This window comes from Rutidosis leptorrhynchoides, chromosome 4, assembly GCF_046630445.1.
Source record: "Rutidosis leptorrhynchoides isolate AG116_Rl617_1_P2 chromosome 4, CSIRO_AGI_Rlap_v1, whole genome shotgun sequence".
NCBI classification, from domain to species: domain Eukaryota; kingdom Viridiplantae; phylum Streptophyta; class Magnoliopsida; order Asterales; family Asteraceae; genus Rutidosis; species Rutidosis leptorrhynchoides.
This window is the reverse complement of record NC_092336.1, coordinates 527,234,621-527,255,868: the sequence shown is the minus strand read 5'-3', so window position 1 is coordinate 527,255,868 and position 21,248 is coordinate 527,234,621.

The following is a 21,248-nucleotide window of genomic DNA, read 5'->3' as shown; positions in this document are numbered from 1 at the left end:
AGATTTTAAAAGTGGGACTATAACTCACATTCACAGATTTTTACTTCGTCGGGAAGTAAGACTTGGCCACTGGTTGATTCACGAACCTATAATAATATATACATATATATCAAAGTATGTTCAAGATATATTTACAACACTTTTAATATATTTTGATGTTTTAAGTTTATTAAGTCAGCTGTCCTCGTTAGTAACCTACAACTAGTTGTCCACAGTTAGATGTACAGAAATAAATCGATAAATATTATCTTGAATCAATCTACGACCCAGTGTATACGTATCTCAGTATTGATCACAACTCAAACTATATATATTTTGGAATCAACCTCAACCCTGTATAGCTAACTCCAACATTCACATATAGAGTGTCTATGGTTGTTCCGAAATATATATAGATGTGTCGACATGATAGGTCGAAACATTGTATACGTGTCTATGGTATCTCAATATTACATAATATAAAATACAAGTTGATTAAGTTATGGTTGGAATAGATTTGTTACCAATTTTCACGTAGCTAAAATGAGAAAAATTATCCAATCTTGTTTTACCCATAACTTCTTCATTTTAAATCCGTTTTGAGTGAATCAAATTGCTATGGTTTCATATTGAACTCTATTTTATGAATCTAAACAGAAAAGGTATAGGTTTATAGTCAGAAAAATAAGTTACAAGTCGTTTTTGTAAAGGTAGTCATTTCAGTCGAAAGAACGACGTCTAGATGACCATTTTAGAAAACATACTTTCACTTTGAGTTTAACCATAATTTTTGGATATAGTTTCATGTTCATAATAAAAATCATTTTCTCAGAATAACAACTTTTAAATCAAAGTTTATCATAGTTTTTAATTAACTAACCCAAAACAGCCCGCGGTTTTACTACGACGGCGTAAATCCGGTTTTACGGTGTTTTTCGTGTTTCCAGGTTTTAAATCATTAAGTTAGCATATCATATAGATATAGAACATGTGTTTAGTTGATTTTAAAAGTCAAGTTATAAGGATTAACTTTTGTTTGCGAACAAGTTTAGAATTAACTAAACTATGTTCTAGTGATTACAAGTTTAAACCTTCGAATAAGATAGCTTTATATGTATGAATCGAATGATGTTATGAACATCATTACTACCTTAAGTTCCTTGGATAAACCTACTGGAAAAGAGAAAAATGGATCTAGCTTCAACGGATCCTTGGATGGCTCGAAGTTCTTGAAGCAGAATCATGACACGAAAACAAGTTCAAGTAAGATCATCACTTGAAATAAGATTGTTATAGTTATAGAAATTGAACCAAAGTTTGAATATGATTATTACCTTGTTTTAGAATGATAACCTACTGTAAGAAACAAATATTTCTTGAGGTTGGATGATCACCTTACAAGATTGGAAGTGAGCCAGCAAACTTGAAAGTATTCTTGATTTTATGTAACTAGAACTTGTAGAATATATGAAGAACACTTAGAACTTGAAGATAGAACTTGAGAGAGATCAATTATATGAAGAAAATTGAAGAATGAAAGTGTTTGTAGGTGTTTTTGGTCGTTGGTGTATGGATTAGATATAAAGGATATGTAATTTTGTTTTCATGTAAATAAGTCATGAATGATTACTCATATTTTTGTAATTTTATGAGATATTTCATGCTAGTTGCCAAATGATGGTTCCCACATGTGTTAGGTGACTCACATGGGCTGCTAAGAGCTGATCATTGGAGTGTATATACCAATAGTACATACATCTAAAAGCTGTGTATTGTACGAGTACGAATACGGGTGCATACGAGTAGAATTGTTGATGAAACTGAACGAGGATGTAATTGTAAGTATTTTTGTTAAGTAGAAGTATTTTGATAAGTGTATTGAAGTCTTTCAAAAGTGTATAAATACATATTAAAACACTACATGTATATACATTTTAACTGAGTCGTTAAGTCATCGTTAGTCGTTACATGTAAGTGTTGTTTTGAAACCTTTAGGTTAACGATCTTGTTAAATGTTGTTAACCCAATGTTTATAATATCAAATGAGATTTTAAATTATTATATTATCATGATATTATCATGTATGAATATCTCTTAATATGATATATATACATTAAATGTCTTTACAACGATAATCGTTACATATATGTCTCGTTTAAAAATCATTAAGTTAGTAGTCTTGTTTTTACATATGTAGTTCATTGTTAATATACTTAATGATATGTTTACTTATCATAGTATCAAGTTAACTATATATATATCCATATATATGTCATCATATAGTTTTTACAAGTTTTAACGTTCGTGAATCACCGGTCAACTTGGGTGGTCAATTGTCTATATGAAACATATTTCAATTAATCAAGTCTTAACAAGTTTGATTGCTTAACATGTTGGAAATATTTAATCATGTAAATAACAATTTCATTTAATATATATATATATAAACATGGAAAAGTTTGGGTCACTACAGTACCTACCCGTTAAATAAATTTCGTCCCGAAATTTTAAGCAGTTGGTGGTGTTGACGTATCTTCTGGAAATAAATGCGGGTATTTCTTCTTCATCTGATCTTCATGCTCCCAGGTGAACTCGGGTCCTCTACGAGCATTCCATCGAACCTTAACAATCGGTATCTTGTTTTGTTTAAGTCTCTTAACCTCACGATCCATTATTTCGACGGGTTCTTCAATGAATTGAAGTTTTTCATTGATTTGGATTTCGTCCAACGGAATAGTGAGATCTTCTTTAGCAAAACATTTCTTCAAATTTGAGACGTGGAAAGTGTTATGTACAGCCGCAAGTTGTTGAGGTAGCTCCAGTTGGTAAGCTACTGGTCCGACACGATCTATAATCTTGAATGGTCCAATGTACCTTGGATTTAGTTTCCCCTGTTTACCAAATCGAACAACGCCTTTCTAAGGTGAAACCTTAAGCATGACCATTTGTCCAATTTCAAACCCTATATCTTTTCTTTTACTGTCCGCGTAGCTCTTTTGTAGACTCTGGGCGGTTTTCAACCGTTGTTGAATTTGGATGATCTTCTCGGTAGTTTCTTGCATAATCTCTGGACCCGTAATCTGTCTATCCCCCACTTCACTCCAACAAATCGGAGACCTGCACTTTCTACCATAAAGTGCTTCAAACGGCGCCATCTCAATGCTTGAATGGTAGCTGTTGTTGTAGGAAAATTCTGCTAACGGTAGATGTCGATCCCAACTGTTTCCGAAATCAATAACACATGCTTGTAGCATGTCTTCAAGCGTTTGTATTGTCCTTTCGCTCTGCCCATCAGTTTGTGGATGATAGGCAGTACTCATGTCTAGACGAGTTCCTAATGTTTGCTGTAATGTCTGCCAGAATCTTGAAATAAATCTGCCATCCCTATCAGAGATAATAGAGATTGGTATTCCATGTCTGGAGACGACTTCCTTCAAATACAGTCGTGCTAACTTCTCCATCTTGTCATCTTCTCTTATTGGCAGGAAGTGTGCTGAATTGGTGAGACGATCAACTATTACCCAAATAGTATCAAAACCACTTGCAGTCCTTGGCAATTTAGTGATGAAATCCATGGTAATGTTTTCCCATTTCCATTCCGGGATTTCGGGTTGTTGAAGTAGACCTGATGGTTTCTGATGCTCAGCTTTGACCTTAGAACACGTCAAACATTCTCCTACGTATTTAGCAACATCGGCTTTCATACCCGGCCACCAAAAATGTTTCTTGAGATCCTTGTACATCTTCCCCGTTCCAGGATGTATTGAGTATCTAGTTTTATGAGCTTCTCTAAGTACCATTTCTCTCATATCTCCAAATTTTGGTACCCAAATTCTTTCAGCCCTATACCGGGTTCCGTCTTCCAGAATATTAAGATGCTTCTCCGATCCTTTGGGTATTTCATCCTTTAAATTTGCCTCTTTTAAAACTCCTTGTTGCGCCTCCTTTATTGGAGTAGTAAGGTTAGTGTGAATCATTATATTCATAGATTTTACTAGAATGGGTTCTCTGTCCTTCCTGCTCAAGGCATCGGCTACCACATTTGCCTTCCCCGGGTGGTAACGAATCTCAAAGTCGTAATCATTCAACAATTCAATCCACCTACGCTGCCTCATATTCAGTTGTTTCTGATTAAATATGTGTTGAAGACTTTTGTGGTCGGTATATATAATACTTTTGACCCCATATAAGTAGTGCCTCCAAGTTTTTAATGCAAAAACAACCGCGCCTAATTCCAAATCATGCGTCGTATAATTTTGTTCGTGAATCTTCAATTGTCTAGACGCATAAGCAATCACCTTCGTTCGTTGCATTAATACACAACCTAGACCTTGCTTTGATGCGTCACAATAAATCACAAAATCATCATTCCCTTCAGGCAATGACAATATAGGTGCCGTAGTTAGCTTTTTCTTCAATAAATGAAACGCTTTCTCTTGTTCATCATTCCATTCAAATTTCTTCCCTTTATGCGTTAATGCAGTCAAGGGTTTTGCTATTCTGGAAAAGTCTTGGATGAACCTTCTGTAGTAACCAGCTAGTCCTAAAAACTGGCGTATGTGTTTCAGAGTTTTCGGGGTTTCCCACTTTTCAACAGTTTCTATCTTTGCCGGATCTACCTTAATACCTTCTTTGTTCACTATGTGACCGAGGAATTGAACTTCTTCCAACCAAAATGCACACTTTGAAAACTTAGCGTACAATTCTTCCTTCCTCAATACTTCTAACACCTTTCTCAAATGTTCACCGTGTTCTTGGTCATTCTTTGAGTAAATAAGTATGTCATCAATGAAAACAATGACAAACTTGTCAAGGTATGGTCCACACACTCGGTTCATAAGGTCCATGAACACAGCTGGTGCATTAGTTAAACCGAACGGCATGACCATAAACTCGTCATGACCGTAACGTGTTCTGAAAGCAGTCTTTGGAATATCATCTTCTTTCACCCGCATTTGATGATACCCGGAACGTAAGTCAATCTTTGAATAAACAGACGAACCTTGTAGTTGATCAAATAAGTCGTCGATTCTCGGTAGTGGGTAGTGGTTCTTGATGGTAAGTTTGTTCAACTCTCGGTAGTCGATACACAACCTGAATGTACCATCTTTCTTCTTGACAAACAAAACAGGAGCTCCCCATGGTGATGTGCTTGGTCGAATGAAACTACGTTCTAATAGTTCTTGTAGTTGGCTTTGCAGTTCTTTCATCTTGCTGGGTGCGAGTCTATAAGGAGCACGAGCTATTGGTGCAGCTCCTGGTACAAGATCTATTTGAAATTCAACAGATCGATGTAGAGGTAGTCCCGGTAATTCTTTCGGAAATACATCGGGAAATTCTTTTGCGACGGGAACATCATTGATGCTCTTTTCTTCAGTTTGTACTTTCTCGACGTGTGCTAGAACAGCATAGCAACCTTTTCTTATTAGTTTTTGTGCCTTCAAATTACTAATAAGATGTAGCTTCGTGTTGCCCTTTTCTCCGTACACCATTAAGGGTTTTCCTTTTTCTCGTATAATGCGAATTGCATTTTCGTAACAAACGATCTCTGCTTTCACTTCTTTCAACCAGTCCATACCGATTATCACATCAAAACTCCCTAACTCTACTGGTATCAAATCAATCTTAAATGTTTCGCTAACCAGTTTAATTTCTCGATTTCGACATATATTATCTGCTGAAATTAATTTACCATTTGCTAATTCGAGTAAAAATTTATTATCCAAAGGCGTCAATGGACAACTTAATTTAGCACAAAAATCTCTACTCATATAGCTTCTATCCGCACCCGAATCAAATAAAACGTAAGCAGATTTATTGTCAATAAGAAACGTACCCGTAACAAGCTCCGGGTCTTCCTGTGCCTCTGCCGCATTAATATTGAAAACTCTTCCGCGGCCTTGTCCATTCGTGTTCTCCTGGTTCGGGCAATTTCTAATAATATGGCCCGGTTTTCCACATTTATAGCAAACTACATTGGCATAACTTGCTCCGACACTACTTGCTCTGCCATTACTCGTTCCGACACCATTTATTCCTTTCGTTCTATTAACCCCTGGTCCGTAGACCTCACACTTCGCCGCGCTATGACCATTTCTTTTACACTTGTTGCAAAATTTGGTGCAGAACCCCGAGTGATACTTTTCACACCTTTGGCATAGCTGCTTCTGATTATTGTTGTTGTTGTTGCTGTTATTATTGTTGTTGGGATGATTGTTGTAGTTGTTGTTGTTGTTGTTGTTGTTGTTGTTGGGTCGTTTGTTGTAGTTACGATTGATGTTGCGATTGTTGGGATAATTGTTGCGATTATTGTTGTAATTGCTGTTGTTGTTGTATTGGTGATTCTTATCACCGTTTTCCTCCCACTTTCTTTTGACTTGCTTCACATTGGCCTCTTCAGCCGTCTGTTCTTTAATTCTTTCCTCAATCTGGTTCACTAGTTTGTGAGCCATTCTACATGCCTGTTGTATGGAGGCGGGCTCGTGTGAACTTATATCTTCTTGAATTCTTTCCGGTAATCCTTTCACAAACGCGTCGATCTTCTCTTCCTCATCTTCGAACGCTCCCGGACACAATAGGCACAATTCTGTGAATCGTCTTTCGTACGTGGTAATATCAAATCCTTGGGTTCGTAACCCTCTAAGTTCTGTCTTGAGCTTATTGACCTCAGTTCTAGGACGTTACTTCTCGTTCATCAAGTGCTTAAATGCTGACCACGGTAGTGCGTACGCATCGTCTTGTCCCACTTGCTCTAGATAGGTATTCCACCATGTTAACGCAGAACCTGTGAAGGTATGCGTAGCGTACTTCACTTTGTCCTCTTCAGTACACTTACTTATGGCAAACACAGATTCGACCTTCTCGGTCCACCATTTCAATCCGATCGGTCCTTCGGTTCCATCAAATTCCAAAGGTTTGCAGGCAATGAATTCTTTGTAGGTGCATCCTACACGATTTCCTGTACTGCTAGATCCAAGGTTATTGTTGGTATGTAGTGCAGCCTGTACTGCGGCTATGTTTGAAGCTAGAAAAGTACGGAATTCCTCTTCATTCATATTCACGGTGTGTCGAGTAGTCGGTGCCATTTCCTTCAAAATAGTCAAATGGAACAAGTTAATCATACAGAATATTAAGAGTAGTTAATAGTATTTCGTAGCATAATATGAACTCATTTATAAAAGCTTTTTCTTCATATTAGCGTTTTATAAGTTTAAATTCGGGTAGTACCTACCCGTTAAGTTCATACTTAGTAGCTAATATACAATTCAACTACTGCAATTCTATATGAAAAACTGATTATAATAATATTTCGCGTTCAAACTTTTACACAATATTTTACAAACTTACAATACCGCTTATTTTACATATAGCATGAAATATAGCACACAATAAATTTGATACAAGATGGTTGTGAAGATAATTCTAGCTAGTACACAAGTCGTTCAGCAAAGGCAATAAATACACGTAATTCATACGTCCAGAAACAAGTCATGCATTCTGGTTTTACTAGGATTACTTCCCATCCTTGGTCTTGTGGAACATAACCGTTATGGCCGTTGATAAGACAGTGTGTTGTAACGTCGTCAAAGGGACGAGGGTTACGTAATGTCCAACAGTCCCGTAACAATCTAAAAACCTCATTTCTTACCCCAATTACCGACTCCGTCACTTGTGGGAACATTTTGTTTAATAGTTGTAGCCCGATGTTCTTGTTCTCACTTTGGTGAGAAGCGAACATTACTAATCCGTAAGCATAACATGCTTCTTTATGTTGCATGTTAGCCGCTTTTTCTAAATCACGAAGTCCAATATTCGGATATATTGAGTCAAAATAATTTCTTAACCCATTGCGTAAAATAGCATTTGGGTTCCCCGCAATATATGCGTCAAAGTAAACACATCGTAACTTATGGATTTCCCAATGTGATATCCCCCATCTTTCGAACGAAAGCCTTTTATAAACTAAGGCATTCTTGGAACGTTCTTCGAATGTCTTACAAACTGATCTCGCCTTAAATAGTTGTGTCGAAGAATTCTGACCGACTCTAGACAAGATTTCATCAATCATGTCTCCGGGTAGGTCTCTTAAAATATTGGGTTGTCTATCCATTTTGTGTTTTTATACTATAAAATAGACAAGAGTTAGATTCATAAAAAAAAATACTTATTAATACAAGCAATTTTTACATATATCATAAAGCATAAGCACACTATATTACATATATTACACCACACGAATACAACTATCTTATTCCGAGTCGCTTGTTTCTTCTTCTTCGGTTTTGGTTCGTTTTGCCAAGTTTCTAGGGATATATGATGTTCCCCTAATACGAGCCGTCGTTTTCCACACTGGTTTAGAAAAACCTGGTGGTTTAGAGGTTCCCGGGTCATTGTTACAACTTTAGGACTTCGGGGGTTGACGATACATATAAAGTTCATCGGGGTTGGAATTAGATTTCTCTATTTTCATGCCCTTTCCCTTATTATTTTCTTTTGCCTTTTTAAATTCAGTTGGGGTAATTTCTATAACATCATCGGAATTCTCGTCGGAATCCGATTCATCGGAGAATTGGTAATCCTCCCAATATTTTGCTTCCTTGGCGGAAACACCATTGACCATAATTAACCTTGGTAGGTTGGTTGAGGATTTTCTTTTACTTAACCGTTTTATTATTTCCCCCACCGGTTCTATTTCTTCATCCGGTTCCGATTCTTCTTCCGGTTCCGACTCTTCTTCCGGTTCCTCTTCGGGAACTTGTGAATCAGTCCACGAATCATTCCAATTTACATTTGACTCTTCATTATTATTAGGTGAGTCAATGGGACTTGTTCTAGAGGTAGACATCTATCACATAATATCAAACGCATTAAGAGATTAATATATCACATAATATTCACATGTTAAAAATATATAGTTTCCAACAAAATTTGTTAAGCAATCATTTTTCAAGTAAACACGGTCGAAGTCCAGACTCACTAATGCATCCTAACAAACTCGATAAGACACACTAATGCAAAATTCTGGTTCTCTAAGACCAACGCTCGGATACCAACTGAAATGTCCCGTTCTTATTGATTAAAAACGTTCCATATTAATTGATTTCGTTGCGAGGTTTTGACCTCTATATGAGACGTTTTTGAAAGACTGCATTCATTTTAAAACAAACCATAACCTTTATTTCATCAATAAAGGTTTAAAAAGCTTTACGTAGATTATCAAATAATGATAATCTAAAATATCCTGTTTACACACGACCATTACATAATGGTTTACAATACAAATATGTTACAACAAAATAAGTTTCTTGAATGCAGTTTTTACACAATATCATACAAGCATGGACTCCAAATCTCGTCCTTATTTAAGTATGCGATTGCGGAAGCTCTTAATAATCACCTGAGAATAAACATGCTTAAAACGTCAACAAAAATGTTGGTGAGTTATAGGTTTAACCTCTATATATCAAATCATAATAATAGACCACAAGATTTCATATTTCAATACACATCCCATACATAGAGATAAAAATCATTCATATGGTGAACACCTGGTAACCGACATTAACAAGATGCATATATAAGAATATCCCCATCATTCCGGGATACCCTTCGGATATGATATAAATTTCGAAGTACTAAAGCATCCGGTACTTTGGATGGGGTTTGTTAGGCCCAATAGATCTATCTTTAGGATTCGCGTCAATTAGGGTGTCTGTTCCCTAATTCTTAGATTACCAGACTTAATAAAAAGGGGCATATTCGATTTCGATAATTCAACCATAGAATGTAGTTTCACGTACTTGTGTCTATTTTGTAAATCATTTATAAACCTGCATGTATTCTCATCCCAAAAATATTAGATTTTAAAAGTGGGACTATAACTCACATTCACAGATTTTTACTTCGTCGGGAAGTAAGACTTGGCCACTGGTTGATTCACGAACCTATAACAATATATACATATATATCAAAGTATGTTCAAGATATATTTACAACACTTTTAATATATTTTGATGTTTTAAGTTTATTAAGTCAGCTGTCCTCGTTAGTAACCTACAACTAGTTGTCCACAGTTAGATGTACAGAAATAAATCGATAAATATTATCTTGAATCAATCCACGACCCAGTGTATACGTATCTCAGTATTGATCACAACTCAAACTATATATATTTTGGAATCAACCTCAACCCTGTATAGCTAACTCCAACATTCACATATAGAGTGTCTATGGTTGTTCCGAAATATATATAGATGTGTCGACATGATAGGTCGAAACATTGTATACGTGTCTATGGTATCTCAAGATTACATAATATAAAATACAAGTTGATTAAGTTATGGTTGGAATAGATTTGTTACCAATTTTCACATAGCTAAAATGAGAAAAATTATCCAATCTTGTTTTACCCATAACTTCTTCATTTTAAATCCGTTTTGAGTGAATCAAATTGCTATGGTTTCATATTGAACTCTATTTTATGAATCTAAACAGAAAAAGTATAGGTTTATAGTCAGAAAAATAAGTTACAAGTCATTTTTGTAAAGGTAGTCATTTCAGTCGAAAGAACGACGTCTAGATGACCATTTTAGAAAACATACTTTCACTTTGAGTTTAACCATAATTTTTGGATATAGTTTCATGTTCATAATAAAAATAATTTTCTCAGAATAACAACTTTTAAATCAAATTTTATCATAATTTTTAATTAACTAACCCAAAACAGCCCGCGGTTTTACTACGACGGCGTAAATCCGGTTTTACGGTGTTTTTCGTGTTTCCAGGTTTTAAATCATTAAGTTAGCATATCATATAGATATAGAACATGTGTTTATTTTATTTTAAAAGTCAAGTTAGAAGGATTAACTTTTGTTTCCGAACAAGTTTAGAATTAACTAAACTATGTTCTAGTGATTACAAGTTTAAACCTTCGAATAAGATAGCTTTATATGTATGAATCGAATGATGTTATGAACATCATTACTACCTTAAGTTCCTTGGATAAACCTACTGGAAAAGAGAAAAATGGATCTAGCTTCAACGGATCCTTGGATGGCTCGAAGTTCTTGAAGAAGAATCATGACACGAAAACAAGTTCAAGTAAGATCATCACTTAAAATAAGATTGTTATAGTTATAGAAATTGAACCAAAGTTTGAATATGATTATTACCTTGTTTTAGAATGATAACCTACTGTAAGAAACAAAGATTTCTTGAGGTTAGATGATCACCTTACAAGATTGGAAGTGAGCTAGAAAACTTGAAAGTATTCTTGATTTTATGTAACTAGGACTTGTAGAATATATGAAGAACACTTAGAACTTGAAGATAGAACTTGAGAGAGATCAATTAGATGAAGAAAATTGAAGAATGAAAGTGTTTATAGGTGTTTTTGGTCGTTGGTGTATGGATTAGATATAAAGGATATGTAATTTTGTTTTCATGTAAATAAGTCATGAATGATTACTCATATTTTTGTAATTTTATGAGATATTTCATGCTAGTTGCCAAATGATGGTTCCCACATGTGTTAGGTGACTCACATGGGCTGCTAAGAGCTAATCATTGGAGTGTATATACTGAAATGTCCCGTTCTTATTGATTAAAAACGTTCCATATTAATTGATTTCGTTGCGAGGTTTTGACCTCTATATGAGACGTTTTTCAAAGACTGCATTCATTTTAAAACAAACCATAACCTTTATTTCATCAATAAAGGTTTAAAAAGCTTTACGTAGATTATCAAATAATGATAATCTAAAATATCCTGTTTACACACGACCATTACATAATGGTTTACAATACAAATATGTTACAACAAAATAAGTTTCTTGAATGCAGTTTTTACACAATATCATACAAGCATGGACTCCAAATCTCGTCCTTATTTAAGTATGCGACAGCGGAAGCTCTTAATAATCACCTGAGAATAAACATGCTTAAAACGTCAACAAAAATGTTGGTGAGTTATAGGTTTAGCCTATATATATCAAATCATAATAATAGACCACAAGATTTCATATTTCAATACACATCCCATACATAGAGATAAAAATCATTCATATGGTGAACACCTGGTAACCGACATTAACAAGATGCATTTATAAGAATATCCCCATCATTCCGGGACACCCTTCGGATATGATATAAATTTCGAAGTACTAAAGCATCCGGTACTTTGGATGGGGCTTGTTGGGCCCGATAGATCTATCTTTAGGATTCGCGTCAATTAGGGTGTCTGTTCCCTAATTCTTAGATTACCAGACTTAATAAAAAGGGGCATATTCGATTTCGATAATTCAACCATAGAATGTAGTTTCACGTACTTGTGTCTATTTTGTAAATCATTTATAAAACCTGCATGTATTCTCATCCCAAAAATATTAGATTTTAAAAGTGGGACTATAACTCACTTTCACAGATTTTTACTTCGTCGGGAAGTAAGACTTGGCCACTGGTTGATTCACGAACCTATAACAATATATACATATATATCAAAGTATGTTTAAAATATATTTACAACACTTTTAATATATTTTGATGTTTTAAGTTTATTAAGTCAGCTGTCCTCGTTAGTAACCTACAACTAGTTGTCCACAGTTAGATGTACAGAAATAAATCGATAAATATTATCTTGAATCAATCCACGACCCAGTGTATACGTATCTCAGTATTGATCACAACTCAAACTATATATATTTTGGAATCAACCTCAACCCTGTATAGCTAACTCCAACATTCACATATAGAGTGTCTATGGTTGTTCCGAAATATATATAGATGTGTCGACATGATAGGTCGAAACATTGTATACGTGTCTATGGTATCTCAAGATTACATAATATACAATACAAGTTGATTAAGTTATGGTTGGAATAGATTTGTTACCAATTTTCACGTAGCTAAAATGAGAAAAATTATCCAATCTTGTTTTACCCATAACTTCTTCATTTTAAATCCGTTTTGAGTGAATCAAATTGCTATGGTTTCATATTGAACTCTATTTTATGAATCTAAACAGAAAAGTATAGGTTTATAGTCGGAAAAATAAGTTACAAGTCGTTTTTGTAAAGGTAGTCATTTCAGTCGAAAGAACGACGTCTAGATGACCATTTTAGAAAACATACTTCCACTTTGAGTTTAACCATAATTTTTGGATATAGTTTCATGTTCATAATAAAAATCATTTTCTCAGAATAACAACTTTTAAATCAAAGTTTATCATAGTTTTTAATTAACTAACCCAAAACAGCCCGCGGTGTTACTACGACGGCGTAAATCCGGTTTTACGGTGTTTTTCGTGTTTCCAGGTTTTAAATCATTAAGTTAGCATATCATATAGATATAGAACATGTGTTTAGTTAATTTTAAAAGTCAAGTTAGAAGGATTAACTTTTATTTGCGAACAAGTTTAGAATTAACTAAACTATGTTCTAGTGATTACGAGTTTAAACCTTCGAATAAGATAGTTTTATATATATGAATCGAATGATGTTAAGAACATCATTACTACCTCAAGTTTAGTAGCTAAACCTACTGGAAGTGACAAGAAATGATCTAGCTTCAAAGGATCTTGGATGGCTTGAAAGTTCTTGAAGTAGGATCATGACACAAAAACAAGTTCAAGTAAGATTTTTGCTCGAATTAAGATAGTTTATAGTTATAGAAATTGAATCAAAGTTTGAATATGAATATTACCTTGAATAAGAAAGATAACCTACTGTATATAACAAAGGTTTCTTGATCTTAGATGATTACTTGGAATGGATTAGAAAGCTTGGAAGTAAATTAGTAAACTTGAAGGGATTTTTGAAGTATTCTTGAAGTGTTCTTCCTATGATGATTATAGCTTGATTCTTGAAGTGATTTTTGATGAAGATGATGATTAACTACTGGAAAAATACGTTCATAATAGTGTGGGTGTGTTGAGAGAGAATTAGAAAGAGATTTGGAAGTGAAATGGAGTGAATGATGAGTGTTAATTGGTGAGTGGTGAGTGGGGTTAAAAGGAGTTCTAGTTAGTTGACTAGCTCATGGTAGAAGTTAAAATTGATTAGTCATACATGACATAATCAAGAGTGGAATCCCATGCTAGTTCCTATTGGTATATACCCATAGTAAGTACGTTTTGAAGCTGTGTATAATACGGGTAAGAATACGACTAGAATTCTTGATGAAAGAAAAGAATGGGAAAGTAACTGTAACCATTTTCGTTAAGTATGAGTGTTTTGATATATGTCTTGAAGTCTTCCAAAATTATTTTAATACATCTAAATACACTACATGTATATACATTTTAACGGAGTCGTTAAGTCATCGTTAGTCGTTACATGTAAGTGTTGTTTTGAAACCTTTAAGTTAACGATCTCAATTAATGTTGTTAACCCATTGTTTATTATATCTAATGAGATGTTAAATTATTATATTATCATGATATTATGATATATTAATATATCTTAATATGATATATATACATTTAAATGTCGTTACAACGATAATCGTTACATATATGTCTCGTTTCGAAATCCTTAAGTTAGTAGTCTTGTTTATATGTATATAACTCATTGTTAATATACTTATGGAGATACTTACTTATAATAATCTCATGTTAACCATATGTATATCCATATATATATCGTCAAGTCGTTTTTACAAGTTTTAACGTTCGTGAATCGCCGGTCAACTTGGGTGGTCAATTGTCTATATGAAACATATTTCAATTAATCAAGTCTTAACAAGTTTGATTGCTTAACATGTTGGAAACATTTAATCATGTAAATATCAATCTCAATTAATATATATAAACATGGAAAAGTTCGGGTCACTACAGTACCTACCCGTTAAATAAATTTCGTCCCGAAATTTTAAGCTGTTGAAGGTGTTGACGAATCTTCTGGAAATAGATGCGGGTATTTCTTCTTCATCTGATCTTCACGCTCCCAGGTGAACTCGGGTCCTCTACGAGCATTCCATCGAACCTTAACAATTGGTATCTTGTTTTGCTTAAGTCTTTTAACCTCACGATCCATTATTTCGACGGGTTCTTCGATGAATTGGAGTTTTTCGTTGATTTGGATTTCATCTAACGGAATAGTGAGATCTTCTTTAGCAAAACATTTCTTCAAATTCGAGACGTGGAAAGTGTTATGTACAGCCGCAAGTTGTTGAGGTAACTCAAGTCGGTAAGCTACTGGTCCGACACGATCAATAATCTTGAATGGTCCAATATACCTTGGATTTAATTTCCCTCGTTTACCAAATCGAACAACGCCTTTCCAAGGTGCAACTTTAAGCATGACCATCTCTCCAATTTCAAATTCTATATCTTTTCTTTTAATGTCAGCGTAGCTCTTTTGTCGACTTTGGGCGGTTTTCAACCGTTGTTGAATTTGGATGATCTTCTCGGTAGTTTCTTGTATAATCTCCGGACCTGTAATCTGTCTATCCCCCACTTCACTCCAACAAATCGGAGACCTGCACTTTCTACCATAAAGTGCTTCAAACGGCGCCATCTCAATGCTTGAATGGTAGCTGTTGTTGTAGGAAAATTCTGCTAACGGTAGATGTCGATCCCAACTGTTTCCGAAATCAATAACACATGCTCGTAGCATGTCTTCAAGCGTTTGTATCGTCCTTTCGCTCTGCCCATCAGTTTGTGGATGATAGGCAGTACTCATGTCTAGACGAGTTCCTAATGCTTGCTGTAATGTCTGCCAGAATCTTGAAATAAATCTGCCATCCCTATCAGAGATAATAGAGATTGGTATTCCATGTCTGGAGACGACTTCCTTCAAATACAGTCGTGCTAACTTCTCCATCTTGTCATCTTCTCTTATTGGCAGAAAGTGTGCTGATTTGGTGAGACGATCAACTATTACCCAAATAGTATCAAAACCACCTGCAGTCCTTGGCAATTTAGTGATGAAATCCATGGTAATGTTTTCCCATTTCCATTCTGGGATTTCGGGTTGTTGAAGTAGACCTGATGGTTTCTGATGCTCAGCTTTGACCTTAGAACACGTCAAACATTCTCCTACATATTTAGCAACATCGGCTTTCATACCCGGCCACCAAAAATGTTTCTTGAGATCCTTGTACATCTTCCCCGTTCCAGGATGTATTGAGTATCTGGTTTTATGAGCTTCTCTAAGTACCATTTCTCTCATATCTCCAAATCTTGGTACCCAAATCCTTTCAGCCCTATACCGGGTTCCGTCTTCCCGAATATTAAGATGCTTCTCCGATCCTTTGGGTATTTCATCCTTTAAATTTCCTTCTTTTAAAACTCCTTGTTGCGCCTCCTTTATTTGAGTAGTAAGGTTATTATGAATCATTATATTCATAGATTTTACTCGAATGGGTTCTCTGTCCTTCCTGCTCAAGGCATCGGCTACCACATTTGCCTTTCCCGGGTGGTAACGAATCTCAAAATCGTAATCATTCAATAATTCAATCCACCTACGCTGCCTCATATTCAGTTGTTTCTGATTAAATATGTGTTGAAGACTTTTGTGGTCGGTATATATAATACTTTTGACCCCATATAAGTAGTGCCTCCAAGTCTTTAATGCAAAAACAACCGCGCCTAATTCCAAATCATGCGTCGTATAATTTTGTTCGTGAATCTTCAATTGTCTAGACGCATAAGCAATCACCTTCGTTCGTTGCATTAATACACAACCGAGACCTTGCTTTGATGCGTCACAATAAATCACAAAATCATCATTCCCTTCAGGCAATGACAATATAGGTGCCGTAGTTAGCTTTTTCTTCAATAACTGAAACGCTTTCTCTTGTTCATCATTCCATTCAAATTTCTTCCCTTTATGCGTTAATGCAGTCAAGGGTTTTGCTATTCTGGAAAAGTCTTGGATGAACCTTCTGTAGTAACCAGCTAGTCCTAAAAACTGGCGTATGTGTTTCGGAGTTTTCGGGGTTTCCCACTTTTCAACAGTTTCTATCTTTGCCGGATCCACCTTAATACCTTCTTTGTTCACTATGTGACCGAGGAATTGAACTTCTTCCAACCAAAATGCACACTTTGAAAACTTAGCGTACAATTCTTCCTTCCTCAATACTTCTAACACCTTTCTCAAATGTTCACCGTGTTCTTGGTCATTCTTTGAGTAAATAAGTATGTCATCAATGAAAACAATGACAAACTTGTCAAGGTATGGTCCACACACTCGGTTCATAAGGTCCATGAACACAGCTGGTGCATTAGTTAAACCAAACGGCATGACCATAAACTCGTAATGACCGTAACGTGTTCTGAAAGCAGTCTTTGGAATATCATCTTCTTTCACCCGCATTTGATGATACCCGGAACGTAAGTCAATCTTTGAATAAACAGACGAGCCTTGTAGTTGATCAAATAAGTCGTCGATTCTCGGTAGTGGGTAGCGGTTCTTGATGGTAAGTTTGTTCAACTCTCGGTAGTCGATACACAACCTGAATGTACCATCTTTCTTCTTAACAAACAAAACAGGAGCTCCCCACGGTGATGTGCTTGGTCGAATGAAACCACGCTCTAAAAGTTCTTGTAATTGGCTTTGCAGTTCTTTCATCTCGCTGGGTGCGAGTCTGTAAGGAGCACGAGCTATTGGTGCAGCTCCTGGTACAAGATCTATTTGAAATTCAACGGATCGCTGTGGGGGTAATCCCGGTAATTCTTTCGGAAATACATCGGGAAATTCTTTTGCAATGGGAACATCATTGATGCTCTTTTCTTCAGTTTGTACTTTCTCGACGTGTGCTAGAACAGCATAGCAACCTTTTCTTATTAGTTTTTGTGCCTTCAAATTACTAATAAGATGTAGCTTCGTGTTGCCCTTTTCTCCGTACACCATTAAGGGTTTTCCTTTTTCTCGTATAATGCGAATTGCATTTTTGTAACAAACGATCTCCGCTTTCACTTCTTTCAACCAGTCCATACCGATTATCACATCAAAACTCCCTAACTCTACTGGTATCAAATCAATCTTAAATGTTTCGCTAACCAGTTTAATTTCTCGATTCCGACATATATTATCTGCTGAAATTAATTTACCATTTGCTAATTCGAGTAAAAATTTACTATCCAAAGGCGTCAATGGACAACTTAATTTAGCACAAAAATCTCTACTCATATAGCTTCTATCCGCACCCGAATCAAATAAAACGTAAGCAGATTTATTGTCAATAAGAAACGTACCCGTAACAAGCTCCGGGTCTTCCTGTGCCTCTACCGCATTAATATTGAAAACTCTTCCACGGCCTTGTCCATTCGTGTTCTCCTGGTTCGGGCAATTTCTAATAATGTGGCCTGGTTTTCCACATTTATAACAAACTACATTGGCATAACTTGCTCCGACACTACTTGCTCCGCCATTACTCGTTCCGACACCATTTGTTCCTTTCGTTCTATTAACCCCTGGTCCGTAGACCTCACACTTCGCCGCGCTATGACCATTTCTTTTACACTTGTTGCAAAATTTGGTGCAGAACCCCGAGTGATTCTTTTCACACCTTTGGCATAGTTGCTTCTGATTGTTGTTGTTGTTGTGGTTATTATTGTTGTTGGGATGATTGTTGTAGTTGCTGTTGTTGTTGTTGTTGTTGTTGTTGTTGTTGGGCCGTTTGTTGTAGTTGCGATTGATGTTGCGATTGTTGGGATAATTGTTGCGATTATTGTTGTAATTGCTGTTGTTGTTGTATTGGTGATTCTTATCACCGTTTTCCTCCCACTTTCTTTTGACTTGCTTCACATTGGCCTCTTCAGCAGTCTGTTCTTTAATTCTTTCTTCAATCTGGTTCACTAGTTTGTGAGCCATTCTACATGCCTGTTGTATGGAGGCGGGCTCGTGAGAACTTATATCTTCTTGAATTCTTTCCGGTAATCCTTTCACAAACGCGTCGATCTTCTCTTCCTCATCTTCGAATGCTCCCGGACACAATAGGCACAATTCTGTGAATCGTCTTTCGTACGTGGTAATATCAAATCCTTGGGTTCGTAACCCTCTAAGTTCTGTCTTGAGCTTATTAACCTCGGTTCTGGGACGGTACTTCTCGTTCATCAAGTGCTTGAATGCTGACCACGGTAGTGCGTACGCATCATCTTGTCCCACTTGCTCTAGATATGTATTCCACCATGTTAACGCAGAACCTGTGAAGGTATGCGTAGCGTACTTCACTTTGTCCTCTTCAGTACACTTACTTATGGCAAACACCGATTCAACCTTCTCGGTCCACCGTTTCAATCCGATCGGTCCTTCGGTTCCATCAAATTCCAAAGGTTTGCAGGCAGTGAATTCTTTGTAGGTGCATCCTACACGATTTCCTGTACTGCTAGATCCAAGGTTATTGTTGGTATGTAGCGCAGCCTGTACTGCGGCTATGTTTGAAGCTAGAAAAGTACGGAATTCCTCTTCATTCATATTCACAGTGTGTCGAGTAGTCGGTGCCATTTCCTTCAAAATAGTTAAATGGAACAAGTTAATCATACAGAATATTAAGAGTAGTTAATAGTATTTCGTAGCATAATATGAACTCATTTATAAAAGCTTTTTCTTCATATTAGCGTTTTATAAGTTTAAATTCGGGTAGTACCTACCCGTTAAGTTCATACTTAGTAGCTAATATACAATTCAACTACTACAATTCTATATGAAAAACTGATTATAATAATATTTCGCGTTCAAACTTTTATACAATATTTTACAAACTTACAATACCGCTTATTTTACATAAAGCATGAAATATAGCACACAATAACTTTGATACAAGATAGTTGTGAAGACAATTCTAGCTAGTACACAAGTCGTTCAGCAAAGGCAATAAAGACACGTAATTCATACGTCCAGAAACAAGTCATGCATTCTGGTTTTACTAGGACTACTTCCCATCCTTGGTCTTGTGCAACATAACCGTTATGGCCGTTGATAAGACAGCGTGTTGTAACGTCATCAAAGGGACGAGGGTTACGTAATGACCAACAGTCTCGTAATAACCTAAAAACCTCATTTCTTACCCCAATTACCGACTCCGTCACTTGAGGGAATGTTTTGTTTAATAGTTGTAGCCCGATGTTCTTGTTCTCACTTTGGTGAGAAGCGAACATTACTAACCCGTAAGCATAACATGCTTCTTTATGTTGCATGTTAGCGGCTTTTTCTAAATCACGAAGTCCTATATTTGGATATACTGAGTCAAAATAATTTCTTAACCCGTTGCGTAAAATAGCATTTGGGTTCCCCGCAATATATGCGTCAAAGTAAACACATCGTAACTTATGGATTTCCCAATGTGATATCCCCCATCTTCCGAACGAAAGCCTTTTATAAACCAAATCATTCTTGGAACGTTCTTCGAATGTCTTACAAACTGATCTCGCCTTAAATAGTTGTGCCGAGGAATTCTGACCGACTCTAGACAAGATTTCATCAATCATGTCTCCGGGTAGGTCTCTTAAAATATTGGGTTGTCTATCCATTTTGTGTTTTTATACTGTAAAATAGACAAGAGTTAGATTCATAAAAAAATACTTATTAATACAAGCAATTTTTACATATATCATAAAGCATAAGCACACTATATTACATATATTACACCACACGAATACAACTATCTTATTCCGACTCGCTTGTTTCTTCTTCTTTGGTTTTGGTTCGTTTTCCCAAGTTTCTAGGGATATATGATGTTCCCCTAATACGAGCCGTTATTTTCCACATTGGTTTAGAAAAACCTGGTGGTTTAGAGGTTCCCGGGTCATTGTTACAACTTAAGGACTTCGGGGGTTGACGATACATATAAAGTTCATCGGGGTTGGAATTAGATTTCTCTACTTTTATGCCCTTTCCCTTATTATTTTCTTTTGCCTTTTTATATTCAGTTGGGGTAATTTCTATAACATCATCGGAATTCTCGTCGGAATCCGATTCATCGGAGAATTGGTAATCCTTCCAATATTTTGCTTCCTTGGCGGAAACACCATTGACCATAATTAACTTTGGTCGGTTGGTTGAGGATTTTCTTTTACTTAACCGTTTTATTATTTCCCCCACCGGTTCTATTTCTTCATCCGGTTCCGATTCTTCTTCCGGTTCCGATTCTTCTTCCGGTTCCGACTCTTCTTCCGGTTCCTCTTCGGGAACTTGTGAATCAGTCCACAAATCATTCCAATTTACATTTGACTCTTCATTATTATTAGGTGAGTCAATGGGACTTGTTCTAGAGGTAGACATCTATCACATAATATCAAACACGTTAAGAGATTAATATATCACATAATA